The sequence below is a fragment of the Gallus gallus genome, chromosome 1 (genome assembly GCF_016699485.2).
Source record: "Gallus gallus isolate bGalGal1 chromosome 1, bGalGal1.mat.broiler.GRCg7b, whole genome shotgun sequence".
Lineage (NCBI taxonomy): Eukaryota > Metazoa > Chordata > Aves > Galliformes > Phasianidae > Gallus > Gallus gallus.
In genome coordinates, this window is record NC_052532.1 from 181,288,237 (window position 1) to 181,294,236 (window position 6,000).

Below are 6,000 nucleotides of genomic sequence, written 5' to 3' on the forward strand. Positions count from 1 at the left end.
ACAATAAAAATAAGATCAAATGGAATTTTTCATAATATAATAAACATGTTTTCTGAATAATAGGTGCATTAGGTGAAAAGAAGGTATATTCTCTTTTGCCCAATAACTTACTGGCAAGAAGATGCTCCTAAGAAATTTAGAAAAGAGGACATTGTGTAAGGAAGTATTATTGAATAAAAAAAATCAGAACCTTTCCTGAAGGTCTCTCTGTCTCTGGGTGAGTCAGAAACAAATGATATTTATAACATATAATTAAGGTAACCCTCCATATTTTTCAAGACAATTTTTTGCATTTGTTCAGCGCAAAATCAATTCAAATAGTTGAATAGAAATCCTACCTGTTCTTTGAGGAGGAGGAAGATGGGATTAATTTTATGTCCCTCAGAATACGTTGCTTTCAAGATGAGAGAGAGATCCCTGATCATCTCTGGTCTTCCTAGCTGGAAAGATGCTCTCCTGCCATTTACTTGGTCAGGGTTTTGTGCTTGAGGTTACAGAGGTACTTCATCCACTTTCATGTATATTTAGTATGTTGACCACAGAATTGACTCAAACTCCATTTTTGTTTTCTGCTTTTTTTGTTTTTGAACACTTGGTGAAGAATATCTTACCATCAAATCGGCAGAGTGCCCACACGTCATTTCGCTTGTAGCAGTTCTGTAACTGGTATACTGCTTTCCCTGAGTACACTCATCTTTGCATACTGAAAAGCTTTATAAAAAGATAAAGAGAGATGCAATGTTGTGTCGGGGTAGGAGGCTTTTTCATACCCTGCCCTTAATTTTATCTCCTCTTTTTATTTCTCACTGATGTTCTGTAACATATTTTTGAGATTTATTTCACGATGAATTACAACATTACATTATAAACTGCATCTTTGAATGTTTTGATTTATCTTTAAATAGCCAGTTGTGTTATTTTCTTTTCTCTAAAGACATTTATTGTGCATGTGAGTAAAGGAGAATTTTTTAAAGCAGAAGTTTTTAACAGATTTTTCTTTTCTTGTAACAATGACAGATTTTTTTTTTCAATTCCTATATTTCCTTTTGTAACCATTTTACTCTTTCTAAATTGTATAACTTTTTGTCCTACATCAGTGTAGCAGTCATGTTCATGATGCTTTGATTATACCTTTACATAATATCAAGAACATCTTTAGCTTCTGTAGTAATGATTCGCAATGGCTTTGGGAGTGGAAGAAAGAAACTTAATCCATGAGCAATGCAGGTAATAATTTTTCCAGTTTTTACCATCACAGCAGGGCAGAATAATCAACTCCTATGTAAACCATACTGCAGTCTCTGGAAAACAATGTTCAGTAAAAAAGTATGACTTGGAGACAAAACAGTTTGCATTCACAAAAGTAAGAAAATAAAAAGAACGCAAATGGCATGCAGACACAGGCTATTTATGCAGTAAAGTACTACTCTGCTGTAACAATGATGAAAGAACATTGTTTTAGAATATGGCCTACTTTTCTGTAGAAGCATCATATTGTGTGAAACAGAGGTTTACATAATGCTCCTGTAGCTGACCTTTCAGTAAAATATTTTGCAAATTAGTCCAGATGTTTACTGAGACAAAGACTTGCATGAATAGCTCTATTTGCTGTAAAGATGCTAATTAATCCCTTTCCTGGGGAAATGTGCAAAAATAATTAAGAAATTGGATGGATTTCATTCTTATTTTTATTTTTTTTTCCCTGATGTAAACTTATGGGGATTCCACAGAAACTTTCAAGAAATTAACACCTGGCCTATGTCTTGTAAAGAAAGATTGTTTCATTGGGAAAGTCTATACATATGAATAATATGCTATGGGCTTTTGAGGGGTTCATGGTATGTATTTTGAATTACTTTTATATCACTGTCTATAAAGCCTTGGTATCATCAAGACCACCAAGGGAAGGAAATAAATCATTTCACAAGATTCAACCAACGTGCTCAGCACAGAATTCAGTGTACACACAGATAAGTACTGGTCCCTGCTCTTACATCAGCCCTGTTGCTTCATTGTTACCTGATGTTTGTCTGTGCCTTCAGGGCCATTTGATGCTGCAGCATTCAAGAAGAGGTTGCACCATACATATTTGTGTTGTGCAGTGCAAATATATCTCTATATGCAGTCCTGTACATATAGTACTCATATCTACTACACGTGCTGCTTTAGCTTTTTCCACTTTATTCTGAGTCATCCTGCAGCTATTCTATGAACAAAACAGAATTTAGCTGATGACCTTTTCTTCAAGATTAAGAAGCACAACTAACATATTTAGCGTAGTTGTTGAGATTATTTTCTTCAGTTCAGATTTATCTTCAATGGATTTTGCTTTGTGCTGGGAACAATTTTGGACCATAGACTATTTTCATTCAATTTTAACAAGAAAAAAAAAAAAAAAAGGGAAAAGGAAAATGGAAATCTCTGACTGCATTTTCTTCTGAGTTTGTATTTAACGTTATGATTGATGTTCTGGAATATACATGTGAGGGTCTTTTCTGGGTCATTTCTTTTAATTCCAGCAACAGAGAAAGTGTTGCTGGAACATTACAAATTATATTATTGTAATACGTTTTTTATTTTTTTTTCTATCTGTTAATTTGTGTATCCATTTTTACACAGTAAAAGTGTAAATCCTTTAAGTGTAAAAGTAAAAATCTTTTTTAAGTTCTAATCAAGCCAAGTGTTGAGATTTCCCAGTATAGAAAGAGCTGAGATACCATGGTGATTGTATCTATAAAAAATCTATTCCCTGCCAAATTTGAGGGTTTAGGAACAACCACACTGCAGTGTATTTTATGAAGATCAGTTAACAGTGAAAAAAAAGGACACATGGGTTCTGTGACTTGGTTTGTGAGCCAGAAGTCATTCTCTCATATCAACTGTTTTGAATGCCATTGGAATTTGAATGCAGAGATTGAGAGCTGAACAGAGACTCCAAGACTATGTTGATCTGAAAGTTCTATAGAGTAATGCTGGGGATTGAAGGTGACATTTTCCCAGGTCTGAACTGTTCTTTCATCAGATCTCATTGCTCCAAAACTCAAAGTACACCCTGAATCAATGAGAAGTGTGGGACAGATGTGGGAAAGCCCTGGGATTTAACTCATGTTCCCTGCTGTCATGGAGCCATCCTGGTTAAAGCTGTCTGAAAATTAGATGTGGTCCCTCTGTCTCCACCACTCCATACAGAAACTTCTATCAGAACCTCACCACTCTGATGTCAGTTTTCCTTCTAATTTTAAACCTGACTTTATTTCTGTCCAATTTATACACATTTTTTTCTTGTGTCTTTTCAGTGTGTCCTTCAGTTTATGTAGTTCTTCTGCCTCCCCACTGATTCTCTTCTGCTCTGACACCATCCTACCTCAGCTTCCTACACCATTCGTTTAATATGTAAAAAAAAAATCAATCATAATTCCACTTTGCATCCTAGCATTTATTTTGGTCAAATAAACAAGTCATGCTTTTTCAGTACAGTCCATAAAGGCAACCTTTCTCATTTTCATTTTCATGCTAAGAAACTTTATCTTCTTCTTTTGCAATCTGAACTCTTTTTCTTGAGTGAGGACAGCTAGAACATCATTGAATATTCCAGATGAAGCCCAATGCATACCTTATACAGTGTCATTAATAGTTCCTGAGCCTCTGAAAATACTTTTTCTGATGCATTCAGCTGATGTACAGGCTTTTAGTATTTAATGTTATGTCTTAGGTGAGAGAAATTACAACACCCGTCTTATACCTCCATTTGCATTATGTCCACTTCAGAAAGTACTAGTCCTGGACTGGAACTTAGGCCATATTCTAATGTTTGTTAATAAATTCCATTAGTAGTATTTACGAAATGCATCTCTGATTATTGGAGGATGTTGGGGATATGTTTTATTAATCCCTGGTTATCTTATTTGTCACTGTATTTACAGTTCATTTCCTTTTCCCTGATAAGGATTTTGCATGTGTTCTTTTTGGTAATTTTACTCCTGTGCTGTGGCTACCCCTTAGGAAGTGCAAAACAGTTTACAAATCTTAGCTTTGCATATTCAGATCTTGATGTAATATAATTGTAAGGTTCAGGCTGCACATAATAATGCGTGGAGATTTTTTACTGGAATTAAATAAACAGTAGTTAGCATTACAGTAAATTCTAAATAATAAAACTAATGTATATAATGAATTCTAATGGAGCTGCAATTTAGATGACAACATGTTTATTAGGCCCAATGTAATTTCATTTACTTTGTGACTCAAAATGAAAAATCTTTGTGTGTATATATTGTTACAGACTATACACACTGCAACATCATACAGAGGAAAATAGCAAGAGAGAAGAAAGAAAGTAAAAATCTAAAGAGACTTTCTGATACAGTAAAATACTTTTATTGTACTTTATTCCAAAATTGTTGCCTTAGGTCTTTAAATTCAAGATTTTGCAAGATTGAGACATACAGCTACATAAAATGTTATTTTATACAGCCATAGAAGTATAATTTAAATTTTGTAAGGAGTATGCTGTATTTCTTAGTTAATGCGTATTGTATAGAAGGACTGCCTTTACTTAGTTTGAAAAGGAGTAAGTCAGAAAATCTAGTAAATTTAACATTTGAATCACCACTATTTCTACAGTCCTGCACTGTGTCAACCGTAGCAGACCAAGGACCTCATTTTAAGGGATGTGGGTGCACTGAAGATCAGAATCGAATGGTGTGTCTGGCATTAATGCAATCCTTGCCATTGCAAGGCAGACAACAGTTGCAGACTGTGTAGTGTTCCCCAAAGAAGATTATTGCACATACCTTTTGACGTCTTCTGTTAATGAAACCCTTATGCAATGACTCAGAACTCTGGGGAAAATAATTTAAAGTTGCCAACTTTTAAAAAAACTATTTCTGGTGAGACTTCTTGGGGGAACGATGCTCATATGAGTTGTTAAATTTTCCATATACAAGTTCTTTCCTGGGAAAAAATATGACTCTGTTTATTGACACTGTTGAAACACTTAAGAATGAAAAAAAATAATTTTTATGACCACAGATAAATGATTGCTGTAGTAACTGTGTTGTATGAAACTGTTGATTGATTTATTATTCATGTAGTACATTTTCATCTTAAAAGTAGATTAAAAGTGGTCTTGGGAGAACTACCTTTTTGTTTGCTTTTGTATAATACATAGCAGTTAAGGATCTCTAAAGAACTACGTAAAGATCTTAGATTATTGCATGAAGTAAATTGGCAGAAAATAAGATTTTCTCCTCATCTTTTGCCCTTTCTCAACCATCATAGGGTTGCCTTTCAAGTCATATGTCTTTAAAGAATGTCTTATATTTTCAAAGAATTGATTATGTGGAAGTAAGGAGAAAAAATTATCAATTTAATTATTAAATAGATGAAGAAAGAAGTCCAAGTTCAACAAAAATATGCTTCAGTCATTACTTTGGGATACATGCGTTTGGCTGTCCACATTCAAAATTTATCACTGTAATTAAATAATATTCCAAAGCATGTCAGACTGACCTTGAAAAATAGATATTTATTGCTAAATAATTCCATAGTTTAGCTGAAAGAAAACTACAAACCACAAACAAATTAAAATCTTCTTTTGGCACATGTTCCTTGAATGCATCCTCATATTTGCAGAAGTAGTTTGACTTTGACTGCTATATATCCACAGTAGAATTTAATTGGGAAAATCTGGAAACATGTTTAGTCTGATTTTATTGAGTTCTTGTAATGTAAAGAGATTTCTGCAGGTCTTTTCAATTCAGGGAAATTCCACTTGAGTCTGACTGGGTTCATGCCTAGTTCTACTTTACTGTGCAGCAGCCCCTGGACTTGATAATACTATTATAACCTATGTCAGTGTAAGTCAACACTGGAGACAGATTGTGGTATTATTGCATTTCATTTCACATAGGCATTTCTGAATCTGTTCCTCTCAAGAGCAAGGTGAAAATAAGCAAACAAAAATCTCAGTAAGTATTGAAGTGGGATTCTTTCTCTCTT